Here is a 17,690-nt window from a genome sequence, read left to right as displayed (position 1 = left end):
GGCAAAAAACATGAGTTTTACTGGGTTATTCTGTCATCAAGTGCTTTGCCCACACATCACCCAGAGCACACATCACCTTGCTGGGGTTAGGGGGATGCCCACAGGAGCTCTGTGCCCAAAACAGCTGCAGGAGTGGGCTCCTTCTGCTGGTGGAAACAAGGACTCAGCTAAATGTGGAGGGCTACAAGTTTCTGCAACAACATGCAAGTCTCCAACATGTGGCCCGTAACGTAGCTGTTGCCATGGTAAAAAATTCATGTTTAGTGAAAAGTGTTAAATCTTGTATCATAAGTTAAATCAGCTGCCAAGACACATTTTCACAAGTAGGGGAATTTTTGTCTTTTCAGAATGGAATGTTTTTCAGTTGACATTGATTTTTCCCTAAAATAAGTCCCCCAGAAAGGAAGCCAATCACATGTGAGGCAGTCCAAGAGCTGAATTACTCTACTCCTTCTCTGAATCATCAACAAGTGTTGTGTGCTAGTGCATGTGTGTGTACAAATGCACTGTAGCTTCATAAATTCCACCCTCTTATACAAATCGGCAGTTACACAATTTATTCAGAATATTAACGTAATGATCCCAGAAGAAACACCAATATTTCATGGTTTGGGTGAGGAGACTTCAATAAGTAACTTTTCTAACCAGGAACCAACTCAAAAATTATGTTGCCCCAGACTTTTCACAAATACAAGACTGAGTCTGACTATACAGCTGTTTATGTAGGTCAAGGACAGAAATAGTAAGAGTACATTTGTTTGTTTTTATGTTTCTTGCTCAGTAATTCAAAAGAGAACAACTTTAATACAATTTCAGAAAGAGAGCCAAGGTTAAAATTACTGCAGAATTAGCAAAAAAAACCAACAACAACAAAAACACAAACAAACAAAAAATCCCAAATCCCAAAAAAAATAACACCCCAAAAAAACCCCAACCACAAAAAAGTTGTTACTTTCATTCATTTAAAAACTGGAAATCTGGCTGTTACCAATTCAAAACTGTATGTGCTTCTTGTCCTAAACTACTCAAATTTGGCTCATTCTAGCATCTTATGGTTAATCTTCCATATTTGCAGCAAAATGCATTTCCAGTGGGAGGTTTTCCCACTGACACACCCAGGGAGCACTCAGCACCAGAACAGCTCCTGCAGAGGGGTCACTGCCCTGCTGGACAACGCAGACCTCTTGGACAACATTGTTTTTTTCCTTTCCCACATCTCTCTCCAACAACCACAATCTGGATTTCACCCTCATTGTGTCTTCTGCAGTGAGGACTTTGCCCAACAGATTCCTTTCTTTTCTACCTGCTTCCAAGTAGCAACAGCCAGCAGCCAGTCACATCCTTGTTTCTAAGTTAAGAAACACTTCTGATTCCTCCTCCTCTCTCTAATTATTGCTCCGCGATCGATTTGCCGTGCGCCATGCCAAATTCGCACCTTAGCTCCTCACCTCTAGTCACTAAAACTCAAACTCTCCTCCCATCTTCTCCACAAAAGACATTTTCTAGCAAGCAAGCTCCTGCTTAAGCTCTCTTGCCTCCCTCTCTCTCTCTTTCTCTCTCCTGAAACCAGCTCTTCAGAAAGGCTGGAGCATATTTAGCCCTCCCAGCTCTCTGCTTGTCTCTTTCTTTTATTTTACATGGTTCAGTGTTCACATTCTGCTCTCATTCTGCCTTCTCTCCTTCTTTCTCTGCTCCGGTGCTACAAAAAGACATCTTCTGTGACACCTTAAAGAAAAAAGTTCCCTGAATTAACGCGACTTGCACTGCGTGGTATTTTCAGAGCGCCCATTTGCCAATGTTGCAAACACAATTAGGAAGTAGGGAAAGAGCTTGCAGGAGCAGATGAAAGCTGCAGAGATAAAATGGAAAGCTTTTACCTGCCAAGCTCTCAGGTTAGGGTTCTAGGTTGCCCTCGGATCTAACAAAGCTATAAAAGAGCCATACTAAGGAGATGCTCAGTTGCATTGCTGCAAATATCAAGCATGGCTTTTTCCATCCTCCTAAAGACATGGATTTTTGCTTCCACGATTTGCAAGCTGGTAGCCATAGGTGGTTTAAATTCTTGGTATTAAAAAAAGCTCAGAGCATTACTGACAATTAAAAACAGCTTTTACACATGCACAATAACGCTTCTCATGCTTTAAAAAAAAAATAATATGCATATCCATATTACCATCATAATAAGTGCCACAGAGTGACATGATATGATTGAGTATAATGGTTCCTTTGGAGCCATTATGGTCGATCAGTAAATAATACACTTTTGAAATTGTCTAACTACATATTTACACTTGTCAACTCTCATACACTTCAGTGACAGAATTTGAAAGAAACACTGTAAAAAACTGTAAGAACATTAAACCACAAAAACATTATGCTGAAGTAGTATTAAGGTTTGACTTAACCCACAAAAACATGGCAATTTCAGGTTGAGGCCGAATCTCCCAAAATCACACTGTCTTTAGCTCCCAAGCTGTGCTCAAGTGCCTGCAGCGATCCAGGAAAAGCAAGGGATGAGGCAGGGAGACCAGGGGTCGTGGTGGTCCATGTGAGAACTGAGCCATTGTGGAGGGCTCTGGCCACCAATTTCATGAGAAATCTCATGGGTGAGAACCAGCCTGCCAGCAGCAATTCAGCTGCTCAGCAGAACAGCATTTCATGATATTTTATATAAACAAAGCCAGGGCCTTTCTCTGTTTATTCAGATGAAATTCCCAATTAAGTTGAGAAAAATTAGTCTTCATTTGTTTCAGAAGAGGCCCCATTGAGACACAGGGAGTTTTCCCTAGCTGAAACACATGGAAAAAAACTTCAGGCTTCCACACTAAAAAGGCATTGCCAAAAAAATATGTTAAACAAACATGACAGTGGATCATTAATATCCCAAAGATTCACTCCATGTGGGGAAAAAACAAGACTGGGAAAGAGGATGTTTTTTCAACAGTAAAATAATGGGCTTGGCGATGTCTTTTTTAATTGATAATTTTGTGTCTCTTGTTCAGCTGTAGCCACTTTTGCTCCGAGCAGTGGTGGCAGAAACTTTATTGGTTCCAGTAGAGCCCTGCTGAAAACAATAAGCATCAAGCTCCCCAGTGCCATCTGTCTTTCTGTGAGGGTCACATCCTGCTGCCCTGGGATCAAGGGGATATTGAATGCTTGGGAGCTGTCAAGAGCAGCCCCAGGCCCACGGCACCTCCTCTGCAACAAAAGAGCCCCAGACGCTTCAGATGCTCTGCACTGAAATCCCGAACCAGACTTTAAAAAGCAGTGATGGATATTTTCCTAGAGCAAAGGTCTTCCTTTCATATATATCTATATCTGTATCTATCTCCTTGCTCAGACTTATCTATTACCTGGCTTGTGAGAACAAAATCCATAAAGGCTTGGCAGGGCAGGCTCTCGAAGTTGTTTGAAGACACAACCACCACACCCCTGTCAAGAGGGAATTACAGCCCAGTTTTACAGTCAACTCTCCCCTCGACTGGCTGATGACAGAGCAGCCTCCCTCCACGCTCAGCATCTGGGATTTTACAGCCTCTGTACATAAATGGGATTTTCATGACAAACAACTCTATATTCGGTTTCCTTGTATATCTGAACGTGAGAATGATCTCTAAAGGCTCTGCTGGGAAGAAGTATTAATGAAGACAAAGAGCATTTCAGGCTATTCCCCACTGGAGCACTGTCATGATGACAGTATAAAGACTTTGTCCTACACAAGTACTTTAAGTCCACATCCTCCTCCCCACGCAGCAGTGCTGGACCCCCCTGTGTGCCCGACCCTCACAGCCCCCTCCTCAGCATCCCACCACCAACCTCACCTGATGAGGACAGAATCTGCCATCAGCTCGTAGAGCTTCCTCTGCTCTCTTATTTCACAAGGCCTCCTCAGAGATATTTGCTTTTGTCTAAATATTATAAACCAGGGTAAGACAAAGACTTCACAAACCCTGTTGCCTTTTTTCCTTTGCACAGCGTCTGTCTCCTCTCACCCAACCTCACAGCTCATGCAAATGTCAGAGCCAGAACAGTTTCTACATCTCCTCAGGTCGCCCCACAGTGAAACCAGCAAAGGTAAACAAACTACTGAAGTCTGGGTATTTTTATTTCAGATGCATGTAAATCAGTGGATGAAAGCCGGGAATAAACTGGCAATATGAGGGCAGCTTATTTAAGTTTCCTCCCCCAGCTGAGTGTTCCCTCAGTGTAATATAGCTGACATAACCCTACACTAAGGAAAAGGAAAAACCCAAAGAGATATAAATATTTTCTCCAAAGTCTAAGACTCTTCCTTCAAGGTATTTGGCCAACTCTTACAGAAACAGAGAAGCATTTCCCCACCAAAGGCAAAATCTTCACCTGTAGGAAATCTGGAGGAGAACAGACACCATCTCACGTGCTCAGGATGGGCACAGGGTTCATCGTGGGACACCCCAATGAGGAGCCCAGACACCAAGAGTGCTTGGGATGGGCACAAGCTCTTCATGGGAGCAGCAGAATCTGGGGTACAGAAAGTGCTCCCACTGTGCAGTACACCTCTTCTCAAGCAGCAGCCAGAGCAAGAGCTTCCTCCAGGGACTCAAATCAGAAAATTACTGGTCCTGTGTAGAGCTGAAAGCCCCTGGAAAGATGGTTTTTAAGAGCAGGAGCTCCAGCTGCCACCTAATTGTCTGACCAGTGGGTGCCCCAAACCCACAAGCTCCTCACACCATTATCTCCTGGCAGAAAGGTGTTACGTGCTCCCACTCTTCCCCCTCTGCCTCCTTGTTTAAAGCTTTCTGGCTGCTGGTGAGGAAATGATTCTGCCTTGCTCTAACTTCCTTTCCATCACCTTTCTGTCGGTGAGGACTGGTGAGAGAATGTTTCCACTGCTCTTGCACTTCCACATCATCCATTTCTGAGGCCCTTATAGCAAAAAAAAAAAAGGCTGTCTCCCATCTCCTGCTGGTGATAGCTTTATCAGATAATAGCACGAAGCAGTTATGATCCTGTAAAGCTGTTACCAACACCCAGAGGTATCTGAATTGCAGCAGTGAGACAGATCATGCCTGCTGCATTCACCCACCAATGGGCAAAGCCTGAGCAGCATCTAAGGGACCTGTCTACCAAAGGGAATATCACTACTTTAACCTGCCATGAGCAGTTGTTTGGTTTCTCTGATTTTCTCCATGCACATCGTATTTCTCTGTATTTTAAGTTAAAACCTGCTGAAATTTGATAGCTCCAGACACAACAGTGCCAAGGAAAAGGAGCCTCTGGTCCCTGAGAGGGACTTCTTTCCACGCTGGCTTGACACATAAAATCTGCTTCTTCAATTATGTCTTCCCTCTTACCTAGACGTGACGGTGTGAAAACATAATAAAAAGCTCTCAGAAAAGAAGTTCAAGGAAGCTGATAAAGTATTTTTCAGATCTCAAAAACACTTTCATACCAAGACAGCCGCTTTGCACAGCCCAGCTCTGCCCCTGTGCCATGTTGGTGACTGCAGGCACTCACGCCTTCCCAAAGCACTTCAATCTCCATCAGCCTGAAAACTGCCCTGAGCAATAAAAACAAAGCTGCTGCCACACAAAAATACAGCTACAAGCCCCACTTTGCTCTGTTAGCACTCAGCATCCAGAGAGGTACAGGTGCTTTACAAGAGTTTGTGTCACACACACCTGCAAACTCACAACTTCACACGCCCCACAACATCTCTGCTGTGCCACTCCCGGTTCAAAATATCCCTTCAAGTATCTCAAGTATCAACAAGGAGATTTTAATTATCCATTCACAACCTCTACTGGGCCAGGACAAAGACTTGCAGATAAAAGCTCTGCTCAGGAATTTAAGTTCACCACCTTCCCAAAGCAAAATCTTTTCCTGTTATGTGACTTATTGGAATAATAGGTATTATTTGTATGATAAAACAGATTACTTGAAAAACTGTCCCAAGAAATCATTATAGACATAGAAAAGTCAGGGCTTGCTCTATTGCCACAACAAAAATGCTCTATTTGCTTTTCTAAATATAAAGCAATGAAAAATACAACAAATTTGGTCAGGATAGAATTCTGCACTAAAGCCTTCATTTTAGGTGTGAGAAGATTTTTGTTACTGAGAAGGCATGAAATTCCCCCTTCTCCTGGTGATGAGAAATGCCCCCTGATGCCCCAGCTCCTCCAGGACATAGCCAAAGTCGAAATAATTTTCAAAACTAATATGTACACTGAGTAACATGGTTAACATCATCCAATGAATTTAGATCCACCTACACGGTATAAATATATCTAGATAAACTGTCACCTTCAGCAGAATTCATTAAAATAATGTTGTATCTTCCTTGTTAAATGTAATTTTTTTAATTGAAATTTAATCTTACTGCATTATTTGGTAGATTTTTAATTGACATTTGTAGTAATTAATTGGTAAGCATTACAGCTTTGTCTGAAGAATTTAAAACTAAATTTGACATCGAGATTGGCCAGCCACTGCTGTGAGGTGCCTGCTGGGAGCATTTCATCATCCTCCCAGCCCCTCCTGCTGATCAGAGGTGGGAGATGATGGTCTCTTTCTTACAGTCATGAATTACATTACTAATGTATTCCATTACCACCACGCAAATGTCATGTTAATTCCTGATCATCATCAAGTCATACAATGGTTTCCACGCTGGCAGCCAGCCAATTAGCGGTGTGGAAAAATATTCCGCCAATTATATAACTTGAATTAGGTTAAGGACTCAAGAGAAAGCAAAATAAATGCTTTGAAAATACTTCTGAGATAAAATGTAAGTTGACACTGTCTTCATGTGCTATAGCCGATGTTATACAATCTGATAGGCAGCTGCCAACATTCATAACTGTTTATTAAATCTAGCCTCTCTTTATGGTGGCAGCTAAGATCTGTATTTTTACCAATATTAGGTTCATTGTGTTATGAAAAAAGACCAAAATACTTAGGAGCATTCACACCAGCTTATAAAACTTACATTATGTACTTTATTAAATTGTTAAAATTACTTCTTCTCTCCTCCCCCTGCCACAGAGAAAGTTCCACGGACAGAAAAGTTTCAGAAAAACAAAGTCTTTCTGGAGACACTGATGCCACAAGGAGCAAGGGAGATTCTGCAAGGACAGAAGTGACATCTCCGGGCTGCTGCCACTCTCCCTCTGAGCAGCTCTGCCAGGGGATGCCAGGCTGGGCTCCTGGAGCTCCCCCCACCCCAGTGACACCCATCTGGGTTAGCACAACCTGGGGGAACCCACCCCTGCTCCACGGACAAACCCCTCTGGCTCTTGCTCCCTGGGTATCACCAGAAGCACCACAGGGCAAATCCAGCCCTTTCTGTAACCAGGAGCCAGAGGGGAGGACTGAGGGAGGAGAGGGGCACTGCTAGGAAAGGTGCCCGCAGTCCATGTGGGAAGGGCAGGGACACAGCAGGTCCCCGACGCGCCGTCTGCTCCGTGCTCAGCGCCGCCGGCAGCACCACCAGGCTTTTAGTACCACCCCGTTATTTTGATTTGTTCCATTCTTAACTCAATTTATCCTACAAGCATGGTTATCTCCAATTTAAAAACGTACACAGCACCAGCTCCTCGACTTTAAAAATGCATAACTATGAGCAATTTGTTAAAACCTCTTACTGTATCTTTCTCTCTCATTTTCCGAGGTGCTGCAATGAGACAATTCGCTGTTCTGGCTGCTTCCCCCAGATGACCTTTGCCTGCCATAAAATGGTATACAACTAAACTCTCTGCTTTAAATAAAACCCTTGCCTCTTCGAAAGGCCCGACATATTCAGTCAACACAATCAACAGAAACCACATTTGGCTACTCAATAAGCTGGAAACCTTTAAGGCGTGCACGGCGGTGAATGAATTCCTGACATCACCAGGGACACTCGAGTGGGGAACAAGAGAGACGGCCGAGAAGTGGCTCTTGCTGCAGCTGGAGAAAGGATCACTCCTTTAAGCTGAACTCTCAAGGAAAATGAGAACAAAAACTGAATTAGCTCGACACGTACCCTCTGCAGTCAGCACATTGCTAGGCAACTTACCATCTCTTGATAGAATTATGGTGGAGGGCTGGTCGTACATCAGGGTTAAGATGAACACAAGCACCAGTTTGGGCCAACTGCTCCTTTCCAGTGGGAATGCTCAATGCTTGGTCATTTCGTATTATTATTCTGCAATATTTCCTAGGCACCTAGAGAGTCTAATGCATTCAGAAGGTATTTTAAAGCTATTATGTGACATGAAAATTTTAAGATAACTGGAAGTAAGTGAATTTTAGGAGGAGTAGTGCAAGTCTTTTTCTTTGTTCAAGCCAGCATTTGGAGGGAGTTAACAATCCTTCTTCTTATTGCTTTTATTTTTTAATAGTGAAGATATCCAGAGGGCACGTTACTTCAACACTTTGTCTTTACTCCAGATGCTGGCTGGCCACAGCTCCAACCTCCATAATTCAACCTGGTATTTCAAGTGGATGCTTTGAAACACTCAGGTCCTTCCGTCTGCCACCCTGAGACCAGGCACAAAGTGCCACTACAAGCAGTGCCACGGGGCTGTCACAGCACCCAGAGATGGCACACTTCACCCGTGCCAGCCTTAGAAGGGCCTCTATCTTTAACAGTACCTGGATATTGAGATTCTGACCCCAGGCATTATTTACATTTACTAAAGAGGCATTAAGCAAATGCACAGGGTGCTTTAAATCGAGGCATGTACCTTGCATATAACCCCACGTTTCCCATGCATACTTTATAGGCACAAAGAAATAATTAATTACCTAACCACCCTGATTAAAATCAATTGATTCATATACGACAGAGCAGTGAGAGATTTTTGCATGACTGCAGAAGTCTGGAGCTGGTCCCCATTTGGGGATCTCGGTCGTATCAGTGAGGCTGGTAAATCCTTCAGACATGAAGGAAATGGTAAGAATCCCTCTCCTCTATGCACACTTTGAGCTGCCATATGGGTTTATTCAACTGTTTACTATACCAGTCGGTAAAAACTGAGCAGCTATTATAATCTTTGCTAAATGACATGGTAATTATGCTACCTCTGGAAAAAAAAAAAAAAAAATTGAAACAGAAAAAAAAAATCACGATTCACTGATGTACGAATTTCTCGGGTTTTATAATCTTTGAATTGAAATGCACTTTCCAACACACAGAGGGATATTAAATATATAATAGAAACCTGAATTTATTTAAAAAAACAATTTGTGCTCCCAATTCCTACACAATTTAATTATGCAGATTTCCTGGGCTTGAAAGATTTCTTACACAGACTTCCTAGTTTTGCTGCAGAATGAGATGATTCTTGTTTTCCCAAACTAATATTGCCTCTCCTCTCACCCCAGTTACGAAGAGAGGCAATCAGGAGGAGGCAGGTCAGAGGAGTAGGCATGGAAAGCTCCCCATGCAGGTTCCTGAGGGATGGGGACAGCAGGAAAAGGCACAACCACCCCTTGCATGGCACAAAAGGGAAATGGGGGCTTCTCGTGGGGGTAACCCCACCAGGAAAGGCAACAGGCCCTTAACAGAGGAGGGGTCTCACTCCAGCATCCTCCTGAGCTTGATCCAAACAGGCTGTTGAAAGCTTTGTCCCCGTGTCCCCCAGGCTGGGCAGCAGCACCAAGGTGAAGCACACACAGCAGGACAGCTCTCCTGTGTACCAGTGACACCATTTTGTCACTGGGATGCAAGTGCAGCAAATGCTGGAACTGATTATCTGTTGGCAATGGCTCCTTTGAGAATCCACCATGCACACATGATGCGAGGAGACCTCTCCAGATCCGTATTTCATCACAACACAAATTGCCCACACAAGCTTGGTTTAGATCCTGTCTGTCTGCAAGGCTTCAGTTTTGGGCATCAGCTTTGTCTGCATGACTGAACTCCAGTTTCACCACCAAAGCCCTTACAGTTCATAGAATTTGGGGGGATAAAGAGAAAGAAAGAAAGGAAAGGAGTATTTTTTCTGTATAGATAATATTTGATATTTCTGCTATTTCATGCCAATGAAGGTTGCTTTGGGTTTTTTTTTAAGAATAGTGGTGACTTGCCTGTAAACACAGACAGTACAACCCCCTCCCACCATATTAAAAAGGGAAGAAAAAAATGAGGGAAAGATAATTGGTAAGAAAGAATAAGTGAGAGTTATTGCAAACTCAGCCTTGACAACTCACCAGTTTTACTTGCAGGCATCACACATATCCATTCATGACTCAGGGCAAATACAGGAAAGGATTGGAACCCTTCTCATGGCAAATGTGTCTGGAAGCTGGAGTCACTCAGAAAAAATGTTCTCAGGAGACTGAAAGACAAAAACATGTTTTAAAACTTCACTCAGTTAGAATCATATCAAAGCCTATCGTTTTCCTTTGAAAGTAAAAGGTGGTTATAAATGCTGGAGCTGGGGGAGCATTACAGAAGCATGTCTGTGTATCAAACTATCACACAGCAGACTCTATTTGGCTTTAAATAAAACCAAAACTTACAATATTAAGAAAGGTTTTTAGAGACAAATGCTTATTTCACATTTGCAACGTGCTCCTCCGACAGGAGAGCTTATGTTCCTTCTAAATACCAAAATGTGTCACCATCCAAATCCACATTCTGCCTGAAAACATTGTACTGAGCACAAAATCCAGATACTTTAACCTACTTTGCATTATCAAAATATAACACTCTCTGAATTTCTGAACTATTTACTCTCTGTCTTCACTCACTGCATCCTGATTAAACCTTAATAAAATGTAGAACCTCTTGTTAGCATTAATCTTTCCTCTGAGATAAGGAAAAACACATATAAAAACTATTTGATGTTCAGGGTGGAAAGGCAAAACTTGCAAACATCAGTTAAGAAATACCAATTAGTATGTTTTTTTCCCCAGCTATTAGTAACACAGATCGAGCTTAAGCTTAGCTCAGAGGAAGCTGCTCCCTGTACAAATGAAACACCCATTTTACTAATAAGGGTATTTTAAAATAAGATGTATAATATCTTCACTGATACAGTATCTGCACTGAGGAACAACTCGTACTCAGAAATGCAACCAGAGGTGCTCCCAGAGCACCACAGCTATGAAACCACATGGGATTTAAACAGCAGCTCTGGTGCCTGCCCAAACTGGGGAAGGGCACACTGTGCCCTAATGAATGCACCAGCACCTGGGAGAGCCCCTGCTCCCAGGACCTCTGCAGCACAAACCCCAGGGGACAAAGCAAACTTTGCAATGGAGAAAAACACCTTGAAAACACTCCAAAAAGAAAAAGCATGAAAGCAAAAATCACTTGTAGTGCTTCTGAGCCCTTCATTCTCCAATCCTCACCCTCGACAGCATCCCCAGGGCAGTGGGTGCTCCCAGCCTTCCCACCCCCCAGCGCTCTGACAGGGGCAAGGGCTGCCGTCCCCAAATTAACCTCATGGAGTTAATTGTTTTGGCAGTCCACTGCGGCCTTCCCGAGGAACATCTGGAAGCTTCTGTCTCAGCAACAACTGCATGAAATTTTGTAAGACAAAATCCAGGTACTTCTCTGGCCCTGAGGCTTTCTCCCGTTCTTTGCTGAATGCGCAACGGCTCAAAGATCACAAGGGTTCAGAGATCTAAATATAGGGACTATGTGACCCTATTACAAAACTGTGCTACACAATAAAAATAGATCCAAAAGGGGTTTTTAAGCAGCATTTATGCTAAAAATGACTTCTTTCTCGGAGACTCTGAAATACCTGCAAACCAAAAGTGACCTGCATCTTGCACTGGTTGTATTTTATTCATGAGGGGCAGACGACTTGAGAGAAGCAACAGAGCAGTGTCAGAAACACACATCTGAGCCTTGCTTTATTGCTGTGCTTGATGACAGATATGCAGATGGGTTTGTAGCTGAGCAGAAAGCTGCATCTACATATGTCGGGACAAGATTTCTCCAGCTGACCTGCTGCACCACAGAATTCAACTAATCTTTATCCATGATACATCTGTAGGGCAGGAAAGTGTCATTAGCCCTCTTCAGAAGATGAGGAATCGAGGCTCCTTTTAGCTAATGCTCGCTCAAAAAATTAATGTTCGAGATCTCTGAAGCAAAATTATTGTCTAAATAATATATATGGTCTGCGGAAGATGAGGGCTACAGTGTACAGAAGCACTGTCCTCACCTGCAGATCACTCCTCACATCCCTCCTCAACAAAAGGAGTATCTTGGCACCCTTGTGCCAACAAGCAGACTTGGAAGCTGAGAGAGCTCCTACCTGAGGAGTAAGAAGCAGTACAGGGAGGAGGCAAAGACATTCCATCCAGCCTGCCCTGAACTCTGAGAGTGCACCTGGAAAAACTGATGCTTCTTACGCCATCAAAAACTGACCTCACTCCACAAAACATTTCTTCAGCCAGGTTTCCCAAGGGAACAAAGCCTGCATGATCACCATGTACTTTCTGCACACAGCCCCACCTGCATCTTTTGAATCCCTTGGATTAATGGGAGCAGAGAGCTCCCAAAGACACGAGTTCTCACGGCATTAACTCCAGGGCTTGCCTCTCCAAACCCACTGGATCGGCTGGCTCCAGGCACAGCCCCAGGCTGCCTGCCAGGAGAGAGCCCAGGGGCACACAGGCAGCTCAGGCACTGTCATGGACCTCAGCGCTGGAGAACCTGGAGAAACAACCCATTCAGCTGGGGGGAAGGGTGGAGGAGTGAGAGAAACAGATTATAGATCGGTTCTGATAAACTCAAGCCTTTAATGATCTACCCACACACTCGAGTTCGATCTGGCATTGACAAATTGAAGCTTTTAATGATGTGCCCACACATTTGAGTTGGCCACTCCTCTTCCACAACTTTCACAAAAATAGCATGCTGGGTTGAAGACACAGAAACTCTAATACTGCTGCAACATGAGCAAAACCCTTGATCAATTTTTGGCAAACCTTCCCCAAAAGGTTTTTTGACAGGGCCCCCAGTATAGCCCTCTAACACAAACCTTCTGCACTGGCCTGCTCCCATACAGATTCTTCGAAGGCACCAGCTCAATAAGGGGCAATGAGATGCAGCAGCTTTAGCATAACTGAAGTACAAAGTCAATCAAACCTTGAAACAGGAATCTGGGCTTCATTAATTCCAGCAATCACAACGTTTTTATTATCACTGTATTAATCAGAATAGGAAACCTATTAATCTGCCCCCAACAAAAATTAATCTTTGTAATATTGAGCAGATTTGAAAGACAAGTTTTAATATTTCACTATTTAAATCTCAAAGGCAGAGGCACACAGCTCAGACAATCGGGCAGATCACTGTGGACTCCATCTCATCAGCATGAGGTCCCTCACCTTTCCCTCTCTATGCACCTCCACCCTGGGGTCCAGCTGCTCCTGCGGCTTTTGAAGGAACCCAGAGCATCATTCCTACATCAAAATGCAAAACTGGCTGCATTGAAGTTCCTGATGCACTGAAGAGCTGTCAGGAGTTTGTGTTCTAAGAACAGCACCTCAGCCAGCAGTGCCTGGGTGGCACAGGCTGGAAGTGCCACCAATGCCAAGAGCTGGATGTGAGGGAGCTCTGCAAAGGGCAGGACACACCTGAGAGGCAGCAGAGGCATCCCTGTGTGCACAGGGGAATGAGGAGAGGTGCAGAGGGAGAAAACAGCAAGCAGCTGCAAAACAAGAAAGTATATCTGGAATTCCCGTGCTCCACCGGAGCGAGTCAGGGACTGCTACACAGATCTGGCCAGGTGACCTGAACCAGCCCCCCAAAGCTGCAAAACGTACCCCCAACACCACACAGGGCATCAGAACACAGCCCAGCTTAAAGGAGAAAACAGGTGGCAGAGGAAAAGTCCTTACAAAATGATGGCAAGGAGCAGGACGAGTCAGAAGGGGGCTGAGGAAAAAAAGAGGAATGACAAATGTGACTGGAAAAGGAGGAGGACCATGCCAAGCATCTCCAGCCAGCCATGCCCTGCCTGGGGAGGGTGACATGGATGAGCACATGGCTGCAGTTCCTTTTGCTGCTCTTCCATCATCATCCTGCTGAGACAGTGGCTGATGAACAGGTTATTTTGCTACTTGGGCAAATTTTCATTAACGCAGCTTTCACCAACACACAAATACATCCACACATGCAGCGACACACACCTCAGAACTGTATCTGGCACAGCCCAGGCCTGCTCAAAGGCAGAATTTCAATCATCTCACACACGACTCGTGTCAGGCTGTTTACTGACTGCACTGGAACCACAGAACCCTGTTTTAGCTAATGATTTCTCAAAGCCATGTTGCACAAAAGAAAACAGGTTCAACTTGTACATCAGTGCCTAAGAGACTGCTCCAAAACAGACAACTGTATGAAAAGTTGTGCCCATGTATACATATATACAAAACTGGTTTTAAGTGACTGTTTTAAATTAGAATAAATCTGTGTTCCACCAATTAAGCTTTGAATGCACGGCTGATATCGCTCGCTATTTTAAACAAGCGGCATAATAAACGCAAAAATTCAAATATTTTAGAGAAAATACTTGGAGAGTTGAGACATTAATTTTGCCATATACAATCTGTTTCACAGGGATTTAAAAAGCTTTATTGCCACCCTGGGTACATTGGAATAAAGATGAAACACCATCCTTCCCTATTTACATATTAAAAATACGTGCCTTCTTGATACAGATTACCAGGCTTGCTGATACATGACTCTGTTAAAAACAATACAGCCTGTCCAGAAAACCCAAAAGCCCAAACTAGAAGTGTCCTTGCACTCTAACAGGTTCCAAATGGAAATAAAATGTACTGCTGGCTTGTTTATCCTCCCCTCTGGCGAGTGTCCTGGGGGAGGGAGGCCAGAGGAGCTCCCCAGGGCTCTGCCTAACCATGGAGCTGTTTATCAGCCACCAGAACCAGCAGCAAAATAAAGGGAGTAAGATCAGACAGGGAAACCTTGGGATCCTCATGCCCAGGTGGGCAAAAAAAAAAGAAAAAAAAGAAACAAAAAAACCCAACTACTGAAAACCAACCAAACAAAATATATCCCCCCCCACCGAAAAAACTCTTAACATCCTTATTCTTATTTCTACCTAATATATTTTGACTGCAGCTTGAGATGATCAGCTAAAATGTTTCAATACCGACAATTTTTTTTCAAAAATAAATAACCTTTTTCCTTTCCCCCCCCTTTTTTCCTCCCCCCCCCCCCCCTTTAAATAAACTGCATTAAAAACACATGTCCAAAGCATCCCTAAAAAGACCACAAAGTCTCCTTGCAAGGGGAACCTCACTGCACCGAGTGGTAATATTTGTTCTCCCCTTTCAGCTGGGATCCACCTCAACTTTTTGATGTTGGTTGGAGCTTTTATTTGCAAATAGAGCAGAGCTGCCTGGGATGGAGGGCTCCTCTGGAGCATGCCATGTGGTCTGCACAGATGTTCCTTTTATTCCCGTGTCCCACAAGGCTCCGAGGCTCGCCGGTGTTAAACAGATTACGCAAGTAGAACACTTGATTTTGCATGTCCCCCTTTTTTTCCAACAGTTGTCTAATTTACTCGACTCATTCTGCCCCCTCCTTGTCTCTCACAATCACTATAGAAAACACAGAAAAATGCAGCTGAAGCAAGGAAGTTTTTCCTCCAGGAGCGGAATATACAGGAATGCTCAGCACCCGCAAACAAGGCAGAAATGCAGAAGAACAAAACTTACTGGGACAGTAAAGTAACCAGCTCATTAGTCAGGCTGTGCTAAAGACACTTCATTATATCCCAGCACCACCAGTCGCTACAAGTAGCATAATCTCTCACCCTTATTTATACGTCCAAATGAGAAGTGAACTTTTTCCAAATTAAAAAAAAAAAAAAATCTAACACCAATTATGGGTGATAAGCATTCGAAAATCCTTGAAAATCTGGCCTTCAACTCGGTCACAAAGAAGGGGCTTAATTTCCCGGCTGTCAGGCACCCCAATCAACAACTGAAGTCAATGGGATCTACACAGCACCTTATTAAAAAAAAAAAAACAAAACCAGAGCCTAAGAGGCCCATTAAGGAACTGCAGCTACAGGGAGAGAACCTCACTGCTGAACCCAGCAGCAATGCACAGCTTTGTGCACCAGCCACTTCGCTCTCATGCTTAATTTGATTAATCATTTTGGTATTATCCCCAATTAGAAAAGTGTCTAACGGGAAAAAAATCAATTAAAAAAAAAAAAAGTGGTTTAAGCCTAAGGAAGGGCAGCTACTGAACACGCAAAAACTTGGGACTTCTGGCATTTACCAAGGATAAAAAATTGAAACTAAAAATTGCGGACAAATACAAAGGCATTGGTGTTTCATCCAGACTGCATATTATGATTTTTTTTTTTTTTAATAAACTGAAACCGAATTCCAGATGTTGAAAGTTGGGAAGTAAAAACTGCTTTAGCTGTAAAAACACAGAAAGGTGAGACAAAAAATTCTGCTGAAATATAATGAATCTTAGGGATGAAAGCAAAGCCCATGCACCCCCTGACCAGGAGAGGGCTGGGACAGGGATTTTTGCACTCTGTGTGCCAAGCCTGGTAGTGGCACAGGGTTTTGCCTGGAGTTTCCCTTTAATAATGGACAGAGTAGAGCAGGAATCCCTGGGAACTCCTGCAGCAGAAAGGGAAACAAACCTCCCCTGCAGTTCTGCACGGGACCCCCTGGCACCCAGGCCTGGCTCCCTGCAGCCCATGGGTGCCACCTGGCAACTCCACCTGTGCAGCCACACCAGGGCAGGCCATGGACACAAATTAGCACATCCCAAAAAGACACAAAACCCCACCTTTGCTTCCACCGGAATGCAAATCACCCCTGACACAGCAGAGCCACATCTGAGGCTCCGCAGTCCCTTCAGCATCCAAATACAAATCCAAATTTGGACCCGCATGACTAGTTCTAGGTTTATTTTATGGGCTTGATCACCACCAACACTCAGGGATTTTGAAAGCAGAATTCAAGGCAGTAATTTGAGATCACTGGTTTCGCCTCTGTTTGTTTCCACCACAGCATCCACAACGCCACAGAGGAACACAGAACATTTAGAGTATCCCACAGCATCCCACCAACTCCTTCCCAGAAGTGACTGAGTCTCACCCTAAAATTCAGGAACAGCAGCAAATGTTTGGATTCTGATAAGAAGGGGAATATTCATCAGCATACTTCACAAGTGATGCAGTCACAACTTGCAAAACTTAGTCACAGAAATATGACTGAACTTGTCTGCAACCACACAACAAAGTACCGTCTAGTGGTTAAAATCGGAGGACATGATTCAGGAATGCAAGCCTTTTCAAAGAAGAACTAAAACACATGATTAAGTGCTGTTGAAGTCAATAGGCTGATTCAGAGACCAACTTCTGGAGCGATGGATAATACTCCCCACATTGCCATATGGCTCTCAGTCAAACTTCCTAGAAGCATTTGCTAATACCAGGTTCCACCACAGCTTTTGGGAGGCCTGCTTTTCTTTTGCCCTTTTTTCTTCCCCCCCCCTTCTTTTTATAAACCTATGTCTGGGATAATTTTCACCCACTCTGAAGATCCTCCAGGCTCTCACTGACTGAGAGAGAATGTGCCATGATAACTGCAGGGTGGTGCAGATTCATGCAACAACTAATAGTCTCAAATGCAAAGTTATCTATATATATAAATGAATTCAAGAATGCATTATATAAATATATGCTATATAAAATAAAAAA

General features: G+C 43.6%; 1 protein-coding gene across 1 annotated transcript in view; it reads right to left on the bottom strand.

The window, feature by feature from the left end:
- FOXP1 (forkhead box P1) overlaps positions 1-17,690 on the bottom strand; it is a 376,461-nt gene that overhangs the window by 322,131 nt on the left and 36,640 nt on the right. The window contains exon 2 of the mRNA XM_041425693.1: positions 10,177-10,304. The gene's annotated coding sequence lies outside the window, so the exon portion shown is untranslated. The remainder of the gene's footprint in view (positions 1-10,176; positions 10,305-17,690) is intronic.

The sequence above is a fragment of the Onychostruthus taczanowskii genome, unplaced genomic scaffold, assembly GCF_017590055.1.
Source record: "Onychostruthus taczanowskii isolate IOZ18803 unplaced genomic scaffold, ASM1759005v1 scaffold9, whole genome shotgun sequence".
Taxonomy (NCBI): Eukaryota; Metazoa; Chordata; class Aves; order Passeriformes; family Passeridae; genus Onychostruthus; species Onychostruthus taczanowskii.
The sequence above is the reverse complement of the archived record's forward strand: the minus strand, read 5'-3'. Positions and strand labels throughout refer to the sequence as shown.